This window comes from Schistocerca piceifrons, chromosome 6 (assembly GCF_021461385.2).
Source record: "Schistocerca piceifrons isolate TAMUIC-IGC-003096 chromosome 6, iqSchPice1.1, whole genome shotgun sequence".
Lineage (NCBI taxonomy): Eukaryota > Metazoa > Arthropoda > Insecta > Orthoptera > Acrididae > Schistocerca > Schistocerca piceifrons.
The window spans coordinates 514488405-514512609 of record NC_060143.1 but is presented as its reverse complement, the minus strand read 5'-3'; positions in this window follow the sequence as shown (position 1 = coordinate 514512609).

Here is a 24205-nt window from a genome sequence, read left to right as displayed (position 1 = left end):
CCCACCTTTTTGCAGTTTCTTCAGTTTTAATCTACAGTTCATAACCAGTATATTGTGGTTAGAGTCCGCATCTGCCCCTGGAAATGTCTTACAATTTAAAACCTGGTCCCTAAATCTCTGTCTTACCATTATATAATCTATCTGAAACCATAGAGTATCACCAGGGTTCTTCCATGTATACAACCTCCTTTGTATTGGTAGGCTTAGAATTCGAACATTGGGCTCTAGACAGCTCCTACAGTTGAGAGCACAGCCTGAGAAGTGCTGATTACTTCATCTCCATGCCCCGTGATAAATTCTTTCTAGTAAGTCAAAAACAGCTTGCTCACTTCTTTCTGCCAACAAACCATGGTCACCATCCCTCTCAAGAAGTAGTACAGCCCTCTAATGGCGTAATTGTTTCTATAACATCTCCCGCCAAGAAAATGCGAAACGTCAGCTCGCCAAAGAATTGAATTTCTTCCTTCCTTCTCTAAAAACATACAGCCAAGTCTTATATCCTCCAGGCGTCATTCACACTGATCCGTGCTAGCACAGCCACCAGACAGACTCGCAATACAGATGCTGAGAAACGTTACAGATATCTGCCCACAAGGCCAGTCGCTGACTTCGATGCAATTTCAGATCCTGTAGTAGATCAGAGCTGTTTTCACGACTAGGTTCTTCATGATTTCGCTTAACATTTAACTTAACGATCCCACCTTTGGTACCTCAATCCTTTGCGCAAACTGTCACCTAGTATAAAAACAAATTAGACTGCACAACTGAATGTGTGACTAGAGACCGCAACGTATGTGAACCGTGATTTATTTTCAAAGAATATTCTTAAGAATTTATTTTATTTACTAGCGATTCATCAAGAACATTAACACATTTAATCACACTATGTAAGCATGGAAGTAGTTGCCAGAGAGTAACTGATGAAATCATAACCAAATTCCTTTTAACATATGGAAATTTTATTCATTTTAATAGTGCCTAAAAGCATTTTTTTTAAAAAAGAAATAGATTTAAAATTATAATCAAAAAGCACCCTCTAAATATCAAAGTTACAATTTATTCAGAGACAGAAAGAAACAAGTTTTGACTGTAGGAGCTTTTGGGCAGAGAACTTTGCCGCTCCCTTTTGACACGGCCATAGTTACGACAGCTCACAACAGCCTCTGAAAGACTACACAGGTGCAAATCTGCAACACACCAGATAACTTTAAACTAAGAGTCTTAACAATTTACACAAGCACACAAAGTAGCAAGCTGGGGACGAGAGACTGACCCATACTGACCGACTGGTGAGCTCATAGCGCCCCTTAAATGCACGTGAACAGGCAACCTTTCCCCTTTCCCACCAGAGAGAGACACCAAAGCTGCGATTGCCACAGCGGCGCCACCGCCAGAAACGGAGGGCGACTGCTTCACACTACGCGCTGTGGCGCGCTCTTCAAAACAGCAATTTTTACCGCGGCTCAGTATCTTATCTTTATTTCACTTCATATTTCACTAAGATTTTTGGTAATTATCGGAGCCCCACACGCATATTCAGTACATTTGTGTGCTGTATGTCAATAATGTCAATACACGTACGCTTTGCTCCTCTCACCTGATGAATGAAAAGCGTGAATGATAGTGTACAATATAGATTTCAGTATGTAGATCTGTGCGAGTAAAAGTAGTCTGCTAATGTGGCAGAATAGTCAGCCGTGTAAAGCACGTTCCAGGTAGCAAAGAGTTTTCACCATGTTTTTCGGAAAGCTAGGACATGTTTATATGCTGATCTCTTAACAAGATCCTTGTGCATACCACTTGCTGACAGAGTTCTAACAACTCGACTGAATATCTTGTCCTGGCCGTCTACAGTGGATCCATGCTATATAAACTGGACAATGGCACCTGTGCTAGCACACCGCTTGGTGCAGTGCCTTTGTCTGGGCTTTACTTGCTGATCTTCTTCCCCGCAGTTCTGGAAGAGCCTGGATGCCCTCGTTTCCCCAAACCATCATTTCGCTGAGCCTCGCTATGCCATCTGTCTCGTATTCATAACACTCTTCGCTTCCAAAGCTAGCCCACAAAAGCAAATTGATACAGCCAATACCACGTTAGATCAAAGTAGGATGAAAAGGGGAAATGAAATCAGCTCGTACAATGACTATCGTCTCATTAGTCTCGGGTTTTGAGTCTTCAGTCTTTTGATTGGTTCGATGTGGCCCACAATAAATTTTTCTCTGGCACCAACCTCTTCGTTTCAGAGTAGCACTTGCACCCTGCGTCGTTACTTATTTGCTGAATGTATTCCTACCTCTGTCCTCCACTACAGCTTTTACCATACGCAGCTCCTTCACCTATAATACAAGTTATTCCCTGATGCCTTACCACATGTTCTATCATCAACTCTCTTCTTCTTGCCATTCTACATGTTTCTTTATTTGACGATTCTGCAGAAAACCTCCTCATTACTTATCTTATCAGTCCACCTGATTTTCAACATTCTTCTACAGCACCACATCTGAAACGCTTTGATTCTGTTGTGTTCCTTTTTTCCCACTGTTGCGTTATTAAAGGTAAATAAATGAAAACGGACGAGCTGAAGAGCTCGCCGCTTTTCGCTATGTGCGAAAAAATAATGTTTCATTTCAACCAAATAGAACGCTTTGCTATTGAGGATAATCTCCTGTGTAGCCCATATCCAAGGACCAAGCAAAAGCCAACAGCCGTTGTAGCACCACCCCAGTAGCTCATGGCAGACGTCAACTAGAAACTAAATATAATAGCCTGTATAGTGGTAGGCAAAATACTTACAAAAAATGTTCGTTCCCTCTTTATCATGAAAAACTGCTAGGACTTCCTCCGTTTTATTTGTATTTTTTAATTTATTTATGAGAAAAAGGTAAGTGCTCTCACGACAACCAGCAATATTTTGTCAATGAGTGAGCTTGTATAATCATTGTTGCTGCATTCCTACATGATGCTACGTTTAACTATCTGTATACTTCTGCGACCGCACCCCTGGTGATCTTCACATGAACCGTGATATCTCCAGGTTTCCCCAATGCAGAGGTATAGCGTCATGCTAATCCTTAAGTGGTCAGCATGCAGTGGGACAAAAATGTGTTAACAGAAGACAGCAAGGATGACCATTTGACACACACTGATGAGTTTTATGTTATAGACTGGAAATGGTATGATGTAAATACTGACTGTGTGAATTACTAAGCTGTAACGGTATAACGCCTTTGTTTAATGACCGTCGTTCAATTACAATGGCCACTTACGATAAAAACCTGTTTTAATTATGTCATGTATAGATGTTGTAATTTTAAGAACGACATTAACGATGTGTGAAGCCGTAGTAGCACCAAAACAAACCAAGGATGTTCTCTGACCTGAAGATGGCTATATTGTTATCCTGAAGTAGTAATCAATCCAAAAACTTCATCTGCGATCTTGACTTCATGGGTTTTCAATCCCTAACATTAATAAGAACCTTGAACTGCTGACAAATGGTTGAATAGGAACTGAGTGCTGAGACAGTCCGTAAGTTAAAGTGTTCTGAACCACCGTATTGTTTCAGGGCCGACGTGATATACAGCCGCTGCATAAAACATCAATAAAGACACACAACACTAGTCCTCTGCGTTCCACCGACCGATTTTGTGACAACCACGCTATGGGCACTATTTAACACCAATTTACTAGTTTGTAGCTACACATATAAATCCATGCGAGAGCCCCATAGCAAAACAACAGAGTGCTTTTCACATTCATACCCGCTTTAGCAATGAGGTAAACTTTCATATAATTCAAACTCCATTCCAGCACTCAGACTTGCAGAGGACACATCAATTTAAATTCCAATCTCCTTCCTCCTAAAAGCAATTTCTACTGCCATTTATTCATTATACAACTTGTCCTGTGCATTAATAACAATTGTCCACATTTGAAATGAAGGTAATGGATAAGGCACATTTTAATGAAAGTAGTGAACTTGACAAACATCCAGCGTTTGGTAATATTAGATGATGTTTCTCGTTACATTGATTTTTTTGTGTGGTAAACATTCAAATAATGCAGACTGCACTGAAATAGTTAGTGTTGCACATGATCTGTAATCGGTAAAAAAGAACAGAAGCATAACTTGACATCTGAAACAGATTTCTGGCAGATAACATTTCTGCTCCGGACTAGTCATTGTAAGCTATTTAGACTCCATTACTAATAATTTCTCTTCTTTTGAAAGACGGTAATAAACTTTTAATAAAGAGAAGAATGTGATAACGTTTCAGTTTATGGTTTAGTATGTCATTTTCATTCTCATATTCATCATAGCGACGTAGTGTAATGCAATCAAATCAATAATATAATGAGAATCGTACGATACCAGTGGGTATCGCTCGATTTAGTTTCATAAAACTCATGGGTATATACAAGTTCATATAAATGAGTTATTCTGAACTTAAATATTTATATCCTATGTATTTCAAATCGTATAGAAGCAATTCACTTTATACTATGTAAGCCTATTTTATTAATTGTTCCATATATTACCAGCTATTACTATCGATGATGTTATGTATTATTTTACCTCTACGTATTTTACCTATGCGTACGTTACCTCTACGTGAGATAACGGTTCTTGTTCTTTCGGAGGGATAACGTTGTGGAATGGACACTCTTGGGCAGAAGAACTATTGCAAAAGGACTTGATGTTGATTTGCAGGACTGCTGAAAGCATGAGGGAATACCTTGTATTATGGGTGAAGGAGATGTATATGGTAATAGCTGTAGGAGAGAACAAAGGTAGGAATACATTCAGAAAATAGTTAAGGATGCAGGGTGCAAGGCTACTCTGAATCGAAGAGGTTGGCGCCAGGGAAGAATTTATTGTGGGCCACATCAACCCAATCAAAAGACTGAAGACTCAAAACACGAGAATTATCATATGTTATTGGGTCGAGTGTGAAATTACCGAAGAATACATCTATTTTAAGGTCCATGAACGGCGTTTATTGCAATTATCATCGCACGTTACCTGAATAACAATCTTTTGATCATTTTCGTCTTCTTGGTACAAGGAGGAAGACTTGTGGCCAGAAACATGGTCCAAGGAAGACAATAACTAACAAAAAAGATAAGTGCTAATTAAGTCTCTATAAGTGACGTGAGACTAAATTGCAAACTAATCTTCAACGCCATGTTTAAAGATGGATCATTGAACAGGCTTTATCGAAGAATCCATTAGAGTCGTAAGCCCTTAAAAAACGAAAACGTTATATCAGATACCTCTCAGTGATACCTTTCCATTTTCTCTTCTATGCGCAGGAATAGCTTCACAGCAGTGTTTGTGGTGAAGTTCGGCGAGGTTAGTCACCAAAATATATAAAATTCTCAATGCTATCATTAGAAATCGAAACAGAAAACTGAAAGGCCTTAGTACTAGAGAAAAGACGAGGTAAGTGAGGAAGTAGTAGTTTTACATCTTCAGATAACTGTGGAGATCGACACGACTCAGACACAAGTAATCATCTGCCTGCACTTAGCAATACCCAAAAACCCAAACACCTTCACACGTGCACACACTCACACAAGCACATACATGTGGACAGTACTTCTGACAGTAAATTACACAAACATGTCAGCTGTTCATCCTAACGGCACAGCATAATCTCTATAGGCTGGCGAAAATGGTCCAAAACCGGATACTAAAGTGAATCGTAAAATAACACTTATGAAGCCACGTTTGGTTTATTTATAATGAAAAGGTACTTGCAGCCGCTGTGCGACTGGTCACGGATCGCTTTCAGAGCAGATGAAATAAACAAAAAGACTTCATTATGTTATCCGACCCACCTACGACGTAAGCGAAACCATTTAGTATCAAAACTATATACTTGGTTCAACAACGAATGTTTACATGGAACTGTAACTCCAACATACGTAAAGACCTATTCGAGGTTTACTTCATAGCTACACTGAAGGTTCTCAACGTCTGCAACAAGGCGTGGATTAAAGATGAAATGCGAGATACGCATACAAACCGCGATGAAGTCCGTTTACCTCTAAACTTTGGCACATTTGTATTACGACCGTTACACCACGACGTGAGTTCGATAGTCTTGACACTAATGTGTGCGAAAGTACAATTATCCACCTAATATATTTGTGCCCCCAACAAATCAGTTCAATTTAGAAAGCATTAAAGGCTTTGAAGAATCCTCTAATCGTTCGTAAATCACCTGTGTAGATCAAAGACTGGAATAAACCAAGTACAGATCGTTGTAGAATACCATATTTAATGTTTTTCCAGTTCTAAATTAGTCTTATTCCAGTTGAATTATTTGTTAATAGTTTTGAGTCGTTAAGACTACTCCAACCATAGAAAGGGAATGCGTTTACTTCCATACCAATTTAAGGCCCTGAAAAAATCATACAAAATAGCAAAAGGGTAATGCATCTTCTTTCAGTCTACGAGAGATGAATTCGTGACATCAAATATTGTTGTTGAAAGACAGTTGTCAGAAAAGTTATTCAATACTCTGCTGCACACTACTCTCGTTTACTTACTACATGATGCCTTATATGTGCTCGATTCGAGACAGATCCGGTGATCCAGCAGGCCAAGGTAACGCGACGACACTCTGTAGTGAATGTTGTGTTACAACAGCACAATTTGAGTGAACGTTGTCTTGTGAAAACACCTCCTGGAATGCTGTTCATAAATTTCAGCACGACAAGTCGAATGACCAAACAGAGATGCATAAACACACAAATTTGCACTCAGGCTGCTCGGGATAACCACGAGAGCGTTCCAGTTGTCATACGAAATCTCAACCCAGACCATAACTACACGTGTAGATCCATTGTGTCTTGCTGGCAGACAAGTTGTTTGCAGGCCTTCAACTGGCTTTCTTACCACCAACAACTGGCAATCAGTGGCATGAGGAAGAACCTGCTTTCATCAGAAAACACAACAAACTTCCACCCTGTTCTCCAATGAGCTCTTGCTTCACACCAGTGAAACTGCAAATGACATGGTTTGGAGGCAGTGAAATTGCTCGGAGCTGGCCTTGAAGCAAGCTAACTTTAACAGTTCTTTGCATCAGTGTGCTGGCGACTGCTGCTCAAATTGCTGCTGCAGATGCAGTGCAATGCTCCATAGCCCCATGCCGAACACGATGGTCGTACCTCACGGTAGCGTCAAGTGCCGTCCAGAACCCGGTCTTCTTGCTACCGCTCATTCTCGTGAGTATTGCTGCACAGAAGACATGTACACGGGCTACATTCCTGCCAGACCTTTCTGTAGTATTGCAGAAGGAACATGGAGCTACTCGTAGCCCTATTACACGACGTCGTTCAGAGTGAGCTTCTGATAATGGTGTGTTCGTCGCCGTAAAGGCATTCATGACAAAAAAACGCACCACGTCTAATGAAAAAAATGGCTCTGAGCACTATGGGACTTAACCTAAGGACATCACACACATCCATGCCCGAGGCAGGATTTGAACCTGCGACCATAGTGGTCGCGCGGTTCCAGAACAAAGCGCCTAGAACCGCTCGGCCATTCCGGCCGGCCACGTCTGATCGCAAAGTAACTAAAGCTCACGACGATTACAGTTCGTCTTTGAACCAAACGTGACTTGCATCACCATAGTGGCGGTAATAGTGCCAGCCTTATGCGACTACCGTGAAATTTGAATAGAAGTCGTCTTTCAAATGTAGAAACATGCTTACCAACTTTCATTTATGTCTCACAACTTCTCGTCGGTGTTGCGTTTTTTGTTTTTTTTTTTCTTCATCAGGGTATTATGCCTACTCTAAAGAGGTAATTTCAACATCCATCTAGACGCATCTTTTCAGTTTCTGTGACTTGGCACATCTGTAGAAGTACTTTAAGATATTTTAGCATTTTCTGGCATAAAGAAAGTTCGTATGTGTTACTACCTTCAGCAATGAGAAAGCTGCCTTTCTTCTTCTAATTGCTGCTTTACTCTGAAACTCTGCTTCTTTCTTATCTTAAAGCGGCCTAGTTATAGGACTGAAGATGACAGGGACTGAACAGGCTGTGCTCTTCTATTCTGCTGAGTGATTCATGAAGCTCTGTATCTAAGTTTTCAGCTGGACATTTTATCCTGTGTTTGTTGTGTCGTTCAATGAGTGACTTCTGCTTAGTACACCGAGCATTGCTTCTGAAGTAATACTCGGTTATATAGTTAAGATCACGCTCCAAGCTATACGCGTCAGCACTCGTAATTGGAACTCGATTTTCTGTACTAAGATTCCTTTCTCTCAAAGAACCCAAATCACAGCTGATGTCGCTCATCACAACACTCAATTTACAGATACCTAACTACATGCTATTCACTTCCCAGCAGTTGCGTAATAACTCGGACTGCCAACGTCGTTTTGCTAGAAACTAGTCTTGAGAGGAACATATGCCATTACTTTCGTGAATGAAGTGAAACTGACTTACGATAATGAACTCCACACCAAGTCTTGCGACGTCACTTTCCACTTTCTTGTGTTAATACACGGAAGTTTTCTGCAGAGCTATCACTGATAATACTTTTATTGGGCTTATTCACTGTTATAATGTCAAAAACTGTAGAGGAGGACAGAGATTGGAATACGTCCAGCAAATAATTGAGGCCGCATCAAACCAGTCAGAAGACTGATGACAAAAAAAGAAAAGTCAGATAATCCAACAAGATCAGTGATACGTGAACATGATGATAGAAGAGTGATACTGTTGCGAGGGAGAAGGATCAATAAATTTAGCCCTAGTACAGGAGTCTCTTGTTATGGTTAACCGGATTTGGCGTGTTAATTTGAACGGGTGGCCAGATTCCCTTCCTGTCACCTCCCCGAACCACTCCGGGACAGAATGTGTGTACCCCAACTCTCTGCATCTAGTGTAATCCATGGAACAGTGCGAACATGTCGTGTAACCGAGGTGAAACGTGGGGACCAGCCCAGTATTCACCTAGCAGGATGTGGAAAACCGCCTAAAAACTACATCGAGGCTGGGCAGCATACCGACCCTCTTCGTTAGTCCGCTAGGCGGATTGTATCCAGGGCTTGGTCCAGGAAGCAGCGCGTTAGCACTCTCGGCTACCCTGGCGGGTAGCCCTATCACAGGATTAATAGGCTTTATTAAACACTCCATCATCTTTATCTTCTGACGTCCCTGTCTAACCTTATTTTTAATTATCGAGTTCATAAATACAAGCCCCTCCTTTTAACTGGCGACCCAGCGACCCACCCTATAATTTTCGTTTACTACAGCAACTGAAGAGTTACTTCTTAGAAGTGCACCCCCCCCCCCCCTATCTCCCTTCTTCCGCGTCCCCACCTTTTTCACGTGGCCACCTTTTCCATGTGGCGACACAGCATAACATAAAAAGCGTTGTAAAAATTTCTTATATAGAATCGCCTTTCAGCATTACTTTTGAAAGTAAGTTCTGTAGTATCAAACTGTACGTCGGTGTTTTTGGCCCCTCAAATTTTATTTAGCAATACGTTATTTTTTGTATGATCTAATCTGACTGCAAAGGAAAATATTAATGAAAAATCTGCTACAAGCAACATCGAATCTTGAACACTGAATCCCATGGTTTTTATATTAAAACGTACTGATCTGTCTGCTACACTTGACGCGGTGGTTTCCGGTGTATAACAGTAATGTGCTCTGTTTTACATGCTTCGCGACATAGAACACTGATTGGATACATCGTTCCTTTTATGGAACATCACTATAAATTTTCGCTGATATGGAAGAGATGGGTGAACCCAAGGAACTGAATCACCACCATCTGTTCTCACATTTATAGTCTTCGTTAAGATACAGCTGATTAATTTGCAGAGAATCCCCAAATTTCGCAGTTTTTTGAGTTATAAGTTATTATTGTTCACTTTTGTTCTTGGTAACAACGGCTAATACATAAAGCTACTATCTTGCCCAACTGTGATCAAACATGTTAGGCACTTTGTGGAACACTGAAGTAACTCCTGTACTTGTTTCATTGTTTTAGTTGTAATAGTAGTGCGTCTCCCACACTCTCGACAGTCTATTGCAAATATTAATTTTATCACTTCTTCGCATGCGCTCTAAGACATCGATTTCCAAATTTGTCGTCTCAGTGTTAACATCCCACTCACGCTGGATGCCTGTACATGGGTTCCACACTGTCAGGTGGCGTGCGGATTATGGATATATATGTAAATGTAGATAACATTAACATCATGAAGCAGTTGACAGCAACAAAGCATGCGCAATACTATTCTGAATAATTCGTCACCTTTATGATACTTTCATAACGGGTACATCAAAAGGGCGCTCATTATAGGGACAAATTCAGATATACATTTATTAACAAAGAATTATAATTACGTGTGCTCTAATACAAAAGTGTATCTTTCTCGTCTGTATCTCCTTATTCTTCTCTTTTATCAGCGACTATCAGATGACATCTTTCACAGTGGCTTGAGGATATCGGTAGATCGGCGAGGGATGTTAACAGATTTAGTCTCAAAGTTTCTGCCTTACACATTGTAAACACAGTCATCAGCGCAGATAGGGGTCAGCTTCTCTTAAGGAAGATCTTTAAATGTGAGAATAGATTGTGGTAATGCAGTTCCTTTACTTTAGTCATTTTTCCATTTGAATTTTGGGGCAAAAAGAATACTTAGTTGTGAAGGGGGCGTCTCAGAATAAAGCTTAAGAAACTCAGGACCGTATGTGATGCTGAATTGGAATGTTGGTTTGTCAAATCATGCTTCATAAAGGTTATGCGATGTCACACATCTGACTATGATGTCACAGTAATGCAAGGTCGCTACCATTTCAAGGGTAAATCTGGAAATATTACAGGCGGCTGGAGTAGCCAAGCGGTTCTAGGCGCTACAGTCTGGAACCGCGCGACCGCTACGGTCGCAGGTTCGAATCCTGCCTCGGGCATGGATGTGTGTGATGTCCTTAGGTTAGTTAGGTTTAAGTAGTTCTAAGTTCTAGGGGAATGATGACCTCAGAAGTTAAGTCGCATAGAGCTCAGAGCCATTTTTTTTTTTTTTTTTTTTTTTGTAAATATTGCAGCAGCCGCTGGTAGCTGACATGCAGCGTGTAGTCATACTGGCTATAGCAACCGAGTTTATGCATTATTGCGACATGGGTCAGGTCCACTCAGTGAAACCTGTCAGCATATAGGCAATGCATGGTTCTCGCACTCTAGACAAGGGGATTGCTACACCAGCAACTTTCAATGGTGTTCCCGAGTATGTGAAGAGAAGCGGCACTTTCGCATAATATGTCACTTTTGTAGCACTTTCGCTCGCAGCTCAACAATTTCAGTAGGACGTAGGGGCTATACCAGTTGAGAAGATTTGGAGCCGTCAGTCGATGTCAAGAGTTTGAGTGTCCGTCACAGTACCAGCTTTATGAACTTGTAAGTCCTCCTTGAGGACTTAGAACCATAGTGCAGTAGGCCCTCCCGGCTCACTCCAGACTGCCCTTGGGGCAGCTGGTTACATTCCATGCTTGGTAGACATGTTCTCTTACTTTACTTAACTCCGCCCGAACAGGCCATGAAGGCCCAACGGTACCGACCGGCAACCGTGTCATCCTCAGCCAAGAGGCGTCTCTGGATGCGGGTATGGAGGAGCATGTGGTAAGCACCGCTTTCCCGGCCGTTTTGTCAGTTCACTAGACTGGAGCGGCTACTTCTCAATCAAGTAGCTCCTCAGTTTGCCTCACTAGGGCTGAGTGCACCCCGCTTGCCTACAATAGCTCTCGGCAGATCGGATGGTAACCCACCCAAGTGCTAGCCCAGTCCGATAGTGCTTAACTTAGGTGTCACCACTGCGACAAAGCCGTTGGATCCTCTCTCATCACGGTGGTTGCATTCCGGGCTGTTTGCAAGGGCTGCCTGGGCCCTGTCATTCATCGCAGAATTGGCTTCCACTGCGAGATTTCTGTTCATCCCCGTGCGCCATAGACGCCTGGGGTTTGTGGCTCATGCAACAGAGTCGTGTGGCACGCACCGAGTGCTGGCATTATCAATCCGTGTTGTAGCCAGATGGGCGGCCGCTAGCTGTCACACTACCGGCCACCAGCCCTGTTCCCATGAAACTGGGGCTTTTTCGCATCCCCACATCAACGCAGAGCGCAAAATAATGCATTAATTTTGACAACGGTCTTCAATGGCCTGCTACAACGATTCAGTTCTCTTCAGTCTGCATTCCTGATATCATAACCACCCCCCCCCCCCCCTAGGGCGTCTGTTTGTGATTGTAACAGGTTGTGTAGCAAACTGATTTTTCAACAATTCTTAAAGGTCTAAATCATCCCCACCTCAAAATAATTAAGGAATTTTATTCTGTTATCATTTAGTTTTTTTTTCTAATAAAAGGCGATGGTGCAAAGTATAGCAATCTTTGGAAGAAAAATCGCAGCACCAAGAAACAATTAATGTAGAGTAATGAAATATTTAAGTGATTAACACTGCAAGTTCACAGGTTATATAAACGCGAGATAAGTCACTGCAAATGCGAAATGCTGGTACATTGATAACCAGTGTAACCACCAGAATGTTGAATGCAACCAAGCATACGTGCACGCTCTATGTTGTACCGCTACCTAATGTCACTTTTTCGGGTGTTGTTTCATACCCATTGTACTTGGTCGGTCAATAGATGGACTGTTAGCACTGGATGTGGATGATACTGAAGTTGTCGTCCGGTGAGGTCCCATTTGTGTTCGATTGGAGACGGATCTGGTGATCAAGCAGGCCAAGACAATATGTCGGCACTCAGTAGAGCAAGTTGGATTACGACACCGGTATGAGGACGAGCGTTATCCTTTTAGAAAACACCCACTGGAATTCTGTTCATGAATGGCAAAACAACAAGTCAAATCACCAGACTGACATACAAATTTGCAGTCAGCGTGCTTGGATTAGCCACGAGGTCAGCAACTCGAAGCAGTTAATTGCATGAATTATCTGGGAGTAAGCATGAGGAGTGATTTGAAAAGGAATGACCATATAAAATTAATCGCCGGTAAAGCAGATGTTAGGCTGAGAGTCATTGGAAGAATCCTAAGGAAATGAAGCCCGAAATCAAAGGAAGTAGGTTACAGTACACTTGTTCGCCCACTGCTTGAATAGTGCACACCAGTGTGGGATCCGTACCGGATAGGGCTGATAAAAGAAATAGAAAAATTCCAACGCAGAACAGCGCGCTTCGTTACAGGATCATTTAGTAATCGCGAAAGCGTTACGGAGATGATTGATAAACTCCAGTGGAAGACTGCAAGAGATCAGGAGCTCGGTATGGGCTTTTGTTGAAGTTTCAAGAACATACCTTCAACGAGGAGTCATGCAGTATATTGCTCCCTCCTAAGTATATCTCGCGAAAAGACCATGGGGATAAAATCAGAGAGATTAGAGCCCACACAGAGGAATACCGACAATCTTCCTTTCCACAAACAATACGAGACTGGAATAGAAGGGAGAACAGATAGAGTTACTAAAGGTACCCTCCGTCACACACCGTCAGGTGGCTTGCGGAGTATGGATGTAGATGTAGATGTAGAAGGCTCCTGCTGTTAAACGACATCGCACCCCAGACCGTAACGACAGGTGCGGGTCCAACTAGTCTACCCTAGTATGCTCTCGCTTGATATCACTGAGGTCGCAAACGTCGGTCGTTTGGGATCAGTGGAATGCTCGCTACAGAGTGTCTGAATCGGAGCTGTCCTTGAAGTAATCGATTTGTAACAGTTCGCAGTCACTGTGGTGCCAAATGCTGCTCAAATTGCTGCCGCAGATGCAGTACGATTTGCTGTCGCAGATGTAGTACGACGCGCCAGAGCCATACATCGAAAAACTATGGTCTTCCCCCTCGACAGTGCCACACGGCCGTCAGAGCCAGGTCTTCTTCCGAACATACTCGTACATTCCCATCAGTACTAATGCCAGCAATCATGTGCATTCACAACATTCCTGCCAAGTCTTTCTGCAGTACCGCAGAAGGAACAGTCAGCTTCTCGTAGCCCTATAACAGGAACTCGATCAAATTCAATGACGTGTTGTCAACGGCGTCTTTGTCGCCGTGAAGGAACTCTAACGTCATCTCACCAGGTGTAATCTCAAAGGTACGAGGGCAGTTCAATAAGTAATGCAACACTTTTTTTTTCTCGGCCAATTTTGGTTGAAAAGACCGGAAATTTCTTGCGGAATATTTTCAAACATTCCCGCTTCGTTTCGTATAGTTTCATTGACTTCCGACAGGTGGCAGCGCTGTACGGAGCTGTTAAAATGGCGTCTGTAACGGATGTGCGTTGCAAACAACGGGCAGTGATCGAGTTTCTTTTGGCGGAAAACCAGGGCATCTCAGATATTCATAGGCGCTTGCAGAATGTCCACGGTGATCTGGCAGTGGAGAAAAGCACGATGAGTCGTTGGGCAAAGCGTGTGTCATCATCGCCGCAAGGTCAAGCAAGACTGTCTGATCTCCCGCGTGCGGGCCGGCCGTGCACAGCTGTGACTCCTGCAATGGCGGAGCGTGCGAACACACTCGTTCGAGATGATCGGCGGATCACCATCAAACAACTCAGTGCTCAACTTGACATCTCTGTTGGTAGTGCTGTCACAATTGTTCACCAGTTGGGATATTCAAAGGTTTGTTCCCGCTGGCTCCCTCGTTGTCTAACCGAACACCATAAAGAGCAAACGAGAACCATCTGTGCGGAATTGCTTGCTCGTCATGTGGCTGAGGGTGACAATTTCTTGTCAAAGATTGTTACAGGCGATGAAACATGGGTTCATCACTTCGAACCTGAAACAAAACGGCAATCAATGGAGTGGCGCCACACCCACTCCCCTACCAAGAAAAAGTTTAAAGCCATACCCTCAGCCGGTAAAGTCATGGTTACAGTCTTCTGGGACGCTGAAGGGGTTATTCTGTTCGATGTCCTTCCCCATGGTCAAACGATCAACTCTGAAGTGTATTGTGCTACTCTTCATAAATTGAAGAAACGACTTCAGCGTGTTCGTAGGCACAAAAATCTGAACGAACTTCTCCTTCTTCATGACAACGCAAGACCTCACACAAGTCTTCGCACCCGAGAGGAGCTCACAAAACTTCAGTAGACTGTTCTTCCTCATGCATCCTACAGCCCCGATCTCGCACCGTCGGATTTCCATATGTTTGGCCCAATGAAGGACGCAATCCGTGGGAGGCACTACGCGGATGATGAAGAAGTTATTGATGCAGTACGACGTTGGCTCCGACATCGACCAGTGGAATGGTACCGTGCAGGCATTTCAAGGTGGCGTAAGGCCGTAGCATTGAATGGAGATTACGTTGAAAAATAGTGTTGTGTAGCTAAAAGATTGGGGAATAACCTGGTGTATTTCAATGCTGAATAAAACAACCCCTGGTTCAGAAAAAAAGTGTGTTGCATAATTTATTGAACTGCTCTCGTAACTAACGCTCACGATCGTTACAGAGTGTTTTAAATAAGTGGCGCTACTGTTACGTGCCTGGCGCAAAATTTCAATAGACATCCTGTATCAGATGTAGAGACACACCTATCACTTTCATTTACACTCAAGCGCCAGAGATACGTATAGTCATGCATTTTCATACAGAGATACGTAAACAAGCTGAATACGGTGCCGCAGGCGGCAACGCCTATCTAAGGACAGAATTATCTGGCGCAGTTGTTAGATCGGTTACTGCTGCTACAATGGCAGGTTATCAAGATTTAAGTGAGTCTGAACGTGGTGCCATAGTCGGCGCACGAGCGATGGGACACAGCGTCTCTGAGGTAGCTATGAAGTGGGTATTTTCCCGTACGACCATTTCAGGAGTGTACCGTGAATATCAGGAATCCTCACCTCACCGTAACTACGGACATGCTTTACAGTGCTGTTCGCAACATTATTCCTCGACTGCAGCTATTGTTGAGGAATGATGGTGGACATCATCTTTGCTTTGTCTTACTTTGTTATGCTAATTATTGCTATTCTGATCAGATGAAGCGCCATCTGTCGGACATTTTTTGAGCTTTTGTATGTTTTTGGTGGTAATAAAACTCGATGTCATTCCAAGCATGTGTGTCAATTTGTACCTCTCTGTCTACATTATTCCGTGATTTATACAGTTTTCAAATGTATACTGACTTTTTGATCACCCGGTATAATCAGTAAATTTGAGTGACTGAATGATCTTTTCTTCAATGACTACGTCCCTGAATTGTCTCAGAAAGTGATATTGGAGTCTGTAATTAACTTTCAGGCCGAGGACGCACTGCGTTAAACGTCCCATATTTAATGCGCAACTGGTTAATGCGTGACGGCGCCCGAGAGAACGCGCGAAACTGCGCAGCTGGGAAACGAAATAAATGTATTCGTGCAGTAATCCCCTCTGTATTAAACTGCAGAGGAAACAGAATATCATTTATTAATTTGTAGTCCTCATCCCGCACATAAATTCCTCGGACAATCGTTTCGCAATTTCGCCGAGCCGTAATGGCAGACGCAAGCCGTTGGCGGGTCGGCCTCTGGGTCCTCTTCCCTCTTTTGAGTCGCCGGGATTTGTGCGGGCGAGGGTCGGCGGGCTCTATAGAGGCGCCGGGGCGCCGGCAGCGCCCGCCGCGGGCGCCGCGCCAACTAACGCGGCGCGCCGCTCGTCGGCTGTTCGCGACCGCGCAGGCTGACCCGCCCGCTTGACACTGCGCAGTTCGCGATCGACGTCGACCGACGTAGGAAGCCCGCAGGCTGCTGCAGCCCATCCCGGAACGTTAGCACGCGCGCTGCTGAGCTGCCACGGGGCTTCCTCCCCTGCCGGCGTCGCTACTGCAGTCCTACACGGGCGTGTTCCGGGCCGGTTGCAGCCTCGCCTTGTGCTGCAGGGTGAGTAAGGAGCTTCTTTGCGCCACAATCGATCTTCTCCCTGGTTATTTTATTATTACAGACATCCGTGGCGCTCGTAAGCAACGAACGCTCGGATGTCTGTAGCATCCGTGTCACGACTGCTGTTTCAAATACGAGTCAATGACTCACGACAGTTATTATATAAAAGCTTTATCGAGAGAATGAAATACGATGTTTACTATTAGGCTAAAGGAAACACTGACGTCCTAAATTTTCATCGCCTTATGTATCGTCTTTTAAATCTACTGGCTGTATTGCTCTTTCAACAAATGTATGAGCTTCAATCTATTATTAATACATTATTTTCTGCCTGTGAAATCGCGTCGTTGTGTATTCTCTCAAAATGTTGGTAGCACAATTTGTTTATAAATGTTTTCCATCACTCTGTTTATTTGTATTAATATTCTTTTCCATTGTGTCCCAGTGTTTCGAGACGTTGAATGACGACATTTTAGAACTACCAAAAACTGCTATGGAAGAAAACCTTGTTCTGCTACAATGGTATACAAGTGTTTCTTCTCGTCTTTATTTGATAATGTAAACACCGAAATAAATTTAACCACATGCAAAAAATATTCTACATGGCTAAATATTAATTACAGTGATTTTACGTTAATGTCTGTGTTGACACTGGTGGAATTTGGGTGATAACTGTCAAATTCTGTATTAAGATTTAATTTTGCTCCTCAGATAGATATTGGGTGTCTCATGAGTTAATAATATTTTCGAATCGAATTTCAAAAATATCGCATGAACTCCCACTTTTAGGAACAATCCAAACATCGTTGTCTTAAAAGGTATCCTACCGACAAAAGTGTCATACTGACCATTAGACTTCGATTTAATGTAACATTAATATCTTTCACTTGTCATAAATTTCACTGTATTTGCCGTTAGCTTTTCATTCTTACAACAGTAATGGTTGCTGATGACACAGAACGAAATTCATCACAGATTTATTTAAATCTGACAACATTGTCATTATTATTGTGACTGTAAATTGGAACTTTTCCGCTTATTCAATATAGAAAGCCCTTTGATTTTTATACCCATTAGCAAATTGGCCATCATTGATGGAAAATGTATTTCACTCACAGGAACGGCAATAAGAGTATTATACAGCGTGCTTTCACGTCATTTTCCTCCATATATTATGAACAAAGCTACCTTTTCTCTGTATTGACACATTCGTTTGAAATGGGCCCTACTTTATGCTGATTCTAACCTACCAAGCATTAGACTGTTTGTACAGTAATAAAACAGCTCATTTTCAAACTTCATTTCATTCACTGATAAATCCGAAAGGCTTCGATGTGTGGAAATAACTTCTAACAAAAAACATGCTCATGAACACTGGAGTGTTACTATAAACCTGTTCACCAGCAGTTATAAATATTAAGTGTACTGTGTTATATGGTAAACTGCGCTGTCAGAAATCTCGAACCCTGATTCCAGTGTGCTATAGGTCTCATCGTAAATGACTGTACTGGCACAGAAAATCAGTAGAAAGTAATTCAGCCAACGGAGTGTATTCTGAGAGTTAGAAGCATAGCCTTAGGGACTCACAACTTGGAATATATCAGCACTAAGACTACACGCGGTTTACGCGTGTCACGGGCCATTGTTTCCATCGTTAATGTGAAATAAAACTGTCAATCAATTTTTTTTTCGATTATCAGTCTTGTGACTGGTTTGATGCGGCCCGTCACGTATTCTCTCCTGTGCCAACCTCTTCATCTCAGAGTACCACTTGCAACCAAGTTCCTCAATTACTTGCTAGATGTATTACAACTCTGTCTTGTTCTACAGTTTTTGCCCTCTACAGCTCCCTCTAATACCATGGAATTTATTCCCTGATGTCTTAACAGATGTCCTATCATTCTGTCCCTTCTCCTTGTCAGTGATTTCCATATATTCGTTTCCTCTCCGATTCTGCTCAGAACCTCCTTACCTTATCCTCTTTATCTTATCAGCCTACCTGATTTTCAACATTCGCCTGTACCACCCCATCTCAAGTGCTTCGATTCTCTTCTGTTCTGATTTTCCAACTGTCCATGTTTTACATCCATGAAATGCTGTGCTCCAGCAGTAATTTCTTCCTCGTATCAAGACCTGTGTTTGATACCAGTAGATCATGATACTTTTTCAACTACGCGCCACATATCCTATGGATACGCATTGCGTGTCATGTTAATGCAGTGGTTTCCATTGTGTTCTGCATTCTCATGCCGTTTCATTGCTAATTCTTCCACCGTTAGGGGCAATTTCCTACCCCAAGCACAAGAAAGTGCCTGGAATCTCTCAGCGTTCTTCCTCCCTCTTTGGCAAGGTCGTTGGCAGAATGAGGGTGACTCCTTATGTCGGAAGTCTTTGGCCGTCAATGCTCATTATTAATCAAAACTCGGACCAAGGACTTTTTGATTACTAATCAAAGACGCTACCCCTAGACCGTGGGGTTCAATTATATACTAAACCCAAATACTGCGCCTTTGTGTCATGGTAAAGAAAGTGATAAAAATCTCGGGTCTTAGGCAAGTACTATTGGAATAAATGACCAGAAATACGGAGTATTTATAATTCTAATAGAGAACTTGTGATGGACTTAAGTATTTTACATATTTTCTTCTACTGTAATTTTCACTCAGCATTTTTCCGACTCGTATCACGCTATCCACAATTTTGTACTATCTTAATCTGACCTTTTCATCCCCAAATGGCCGCTACACTCGGCAGCTCCTATAATCTGTTTTTTGCATTCTAGTATTGATTTTCAGTCTACTACGTCGAGCTTAACGTCAACATCCGACGGATGGATCACAGTTAACAGAATCACATTCGTTCAACTCTTGACAGGTTGTCGAGAGGTTTGAGCATTACTGTGGGTGTTTGTACAAAATAGCGTGAAAATAGCGGAAGAATTCGTTACTGAATTTAAAAATGCTACCTGCCGTATAGCTAGCAGAATTACTGAGCGAAGGGACTTATACATGACCAATTTCTGTAGTCATTGCTAATCGGCGCTTTAGATGGTATAGAGAGCGATGTCTTTGGGCAGTAGATGACTGCAAAGCTGTGACTTGGTGTGATGAATCAACGCTATACCCTGTAGAAATCCGACGGAAGGGTTTGGATTTGACGAATGCTTAGAGAACGTTACCCGCCATGTTCAAATAAGTTACTGGAATGCAGCCGGGTGTCCCAGACATCTACCGATATTTCGGCAGGAGCTCGCACTTCCATTTTCAAGGCAAAAGCTGCAAACCCAGTTGGCCAAACCAAAACACAATCATCACATTCGAACGAGCAGATTGAGAAATTCTGCGTTGCCGTCCTGAAGGTGGTTCGCCGTTATCTTCCTCCCATCTGTTATCATATTTCAAGCGTTTAAGTGTGTCCGGCGGATAAATATGATGAGTTCTTCGACAGTGTAGTGTAGAGTTTTGTTGCTGTGGATGAAGAAAATGAAGAGGGTGAATTTCGTTGCCGGGACACAGCCAACTTCTCTCGAAGAGCGCTGAGGGGCCATCGAGCTAAACGTCAACATCTGACGAATTGATCACAGTTAACAGAGTCACATGCGTTCACTTCTTGAGAGGGTGTGGATAAGTTTGGATCTTATCCAGCACGTTGGCGCTAAGGCTGACGGTGTGGAACTTCACTCCACTACTGCTACTCCGCTAGTCGGTAGAATACTGGCATAGAAAATTTCACACCTTCTGGGTTCTAATTGGCTTATTTGAGAGTCGTCACTGTACAGGTGTGCCTTAGCGACCTCCGCCACGGAGGTAGTTACTACACGCGGCTGCCTGATAAACAATGAGAAGCACTCACAAGGGGAGGCGCGATCGAAATGAAACATAAGCAGTCCGTGATTCCCTGCCATGGCACCAGCCCAAGCGCAGCTGTTTGTATCGAGCTGTTAACGGCAGTCTACGCAAGGGACGGTAATTCCCTGGTTCGGCTGCTAGTATGCGATCAATGGTGTGGTATGACACACAGTGTTGGATGGAGTCCACAACTTGTTCTCGGATGACAGGCGCTGATGTGAAGGGATTACATTGGGTATGGTGCACAACAGGGCGATCCGCCTTTGTGATGATCAGACGTGGTCAGCCGGAACCTTGACAAGTATGCCTGCGTTCACGGTCTCGTGCAGTCCAGCATCGGGCGACTCCCACATCCGAATACCCCACAGACCTGGATATCGCGCGATTCGACCAGCTGGCCAATTGAAAATCCACAATGAGGCCAGTTGCCAACTCTGCCAGGTGCTGGTAACACTGTCGCACATTAATCCATGGCATCTCCTTGTACTTCAGCGTAATCATTCAACATTCGGTGCTGTTCACAGTCTTTATATGCCCCACCAGGCAACAACAATAAACATGGACAGCAGTAATACACCCTGATGGGCACCTTATCTAACATAGATAATCACAGCATCATTCACTTACATAAACGCAGAGGGCGTGCACGACTACCAAGTTAGTTTGACATCCGGCCATGTCTTCTCGGTCCATTTTTTGTCAAGCAGCTTCATAAGTAATGGATCCCCAGACTTCAACACAAATGTTTACGAAGAACTAAATATAAAAATTGTTGGGAGCAGACAGCCTGCAGAAATCTACCTCAGGTGAAAATTGGAAACATTTGCCAGTTGCAGGATTCTCTGAGTGTTGAAACAAGGAATAAAGGGTTTAACGTCCGGTCGACATCGGGATCATTATAGATGGATTGTTTGAAGGGAATGAAATCGCCCGTGTCATTTCAAACGAGCCATCCCAGCTTTTTCCTGGAGCGATTTAGGGTAATCCCTGCATCTTGATAGCTGCGCCTTCGCTATTCTTTTATTATATGTTGTAAAAATACTGTTTCACCTGTGCATTGTATTATTAAGATAATTCATCTTTACCATCAAATTCTAATTTACAGAATGAAATTTTCACTCTGCAGCGGAGTGTGTGCTGATATGAAATTTCCTGGCAGTTTAAAACCACGTGCCGGACAGAGGCTCGAATTCGGGAGAGCACTTGCCTGCGAACGGCAAAGGTCCCGAGTTCGAGTCTCAGCCCGACACGCGGCTTTAATCTGCCAAGAAGTTTCAAATTCTAATTTGTTCTACGGGGATTTTAGCTTTCATTCTTTGCAGTATTTGAATTTTTTTTCAATATCTTCTATATAAAATTATTTATCGCACAAAGTAATACCCTGATGTCGGGGTTTCGCTTCGAATACTATAGTAATTCACGTTTCCCCCCCATTTGTCAAAACCACCATCTTCGATTCTATATATCCCCATTCCAAAGAAGTTTTGCCACAATATGAGTTACACATATTTCGTAACGAAAAGCTTAAAATGTGAAAATTTTGTCAGTTTCTGTTTATTAATTTGGAAGAGGAGCAGCGTAATGTGATGAACTACAATTACCCAAACTAAGAGTCCAGTCCAAAACTCACAAGGAGGGTTTTCCGTCAAGTCTCCTCCATAAATGTCATTAACATATATACGTGTATATCAGTAAAAAGTCAACAAAGTTAAACTGATGGAGCAGGTGGCTTTTCGAGTTTGTCCTGTCCCAGAACTATTTTACTTTTAGTGATTAGTTATATGAACAACAGGAAATGCCTAGCTGTGGGGAACAGTCCGTCATGAACACTCGCATATATTTTGATCTTCCATAATAGTGAATGGCGGGAACGCAGCCGTTTGATCATTTCCAGTTATAAGTAAACTAGCCCTTAGCCTTAAAGACGGTTTTTAATGTATTTAATACTTGATCGATGCACCCTGTAATACATATATAATCGATGTTAAGTATAACTTGTTTGGATTCTTAGTTGGCTGTCATCTCACCTCTGCAACCCATGCAAGACCATGTAACAAAACTACGCAAAATGACGTCCAAGCGGTCGGAAGCAGACTGCCATCGGTCCTGAAAGCCAGCTGTGATCTAGAAAAAATAAGAGTTAACATCGATTACGTACTTATGACAAAGTGCGCCTGAGGATGTCCCAAATCGATTAGAGGCTAAACAAAGAAAGAACAGACTGTAGTTGTTTAATACAAAAATAAGAGATAGAAACACATTGCGCAAGTCACTAGGTAGAGGAAGGTTCAAAGTTTTGACACAGCTGCGCTGTTTTATTTGTAGCAGCACGGCAACTACGCTACAAGTGAAATCATTTTCTTTGTGTTGAAATTAACTCAGACGTACAATGGGGTTGGGTTGTTTTGGGTGAAGAGACCAAACTACGAGGTCATCGGTCTCATGGGGTTAGGGAAGGACGGGGAAGGAAGTCGGCCGTACCCTTTCAAAGGAACCATCCCGGCATTTGCCTGGAGTGATTCAGGGCAATCACGGAAAAATTAGGATAGCCGGATGCGGAATTGAACGGTCGTCCTCCCGAATGCGAGTCCAGTGTTGAAATTAACAGTGTATTGAAAAGTGCAACGTACATCCCGCCGCCGCTTCAACAAGAGCGCATCTCTAAACAAGCAGATATATGGCAGGCATACAGATTTCTAGGAAGTTGGTTGTGAATGAAAATGGAAGAGCACTGGTCACAATGTGATGAAAATTAATTGGGCGGACAATAAAATCTTCTTCACTGATTTTGGTCTCCCAGGTCGCTAGACCTCACACTTTGCGAATTCTTTTCCGTGAGGGTGCATAAAAAAAGTAGTTGTTCCACTTACAGCAATTATTTATCAAGAGTTGAGAAATCGAATTGTTGAAGCTGTCGATTCGTGTGTGGAATAAAATGGACTACCCTTTAGACGTTTCCCGAGCAACGCATGGTGCTCATATTGAGTTTATTACATAGTGCCTATTCGAACATTAAACTTTGAACCTTCCAGGGCCATGCTCAATGTGTTTCTTTTATAGTTTTTCTGTAATAAATGATTGAGTTTTGTTCTTTCATTTGGATTGACGTTGTATATAAAACCTTGCCAACAAAAATCTAGAAACGTTTTTGACGGATTCACCTTAAAAGTTTACACGACACTTAGTAAATATTCGTAGGCTTTTAATATTTTTTGTGGGATCTGAAATTTAAAAACCTCTCTCACACCGGCCTGATTTAGCTTCACTGACCAGGATAGTAAAAAAACATGCGTATATTAAGGGAATTTTCATTCACAAAGCAGGCTTATCACATTAAGACAGTTCAATACTATTCTATCTGATTAAATTGAGCTTAACTTAAATTCCATAAGGCAGTGAAGCAATTGCGAAGTCTCGGTGCGACGAAAATTGACAGTCGATCTCCTAAAAACATTT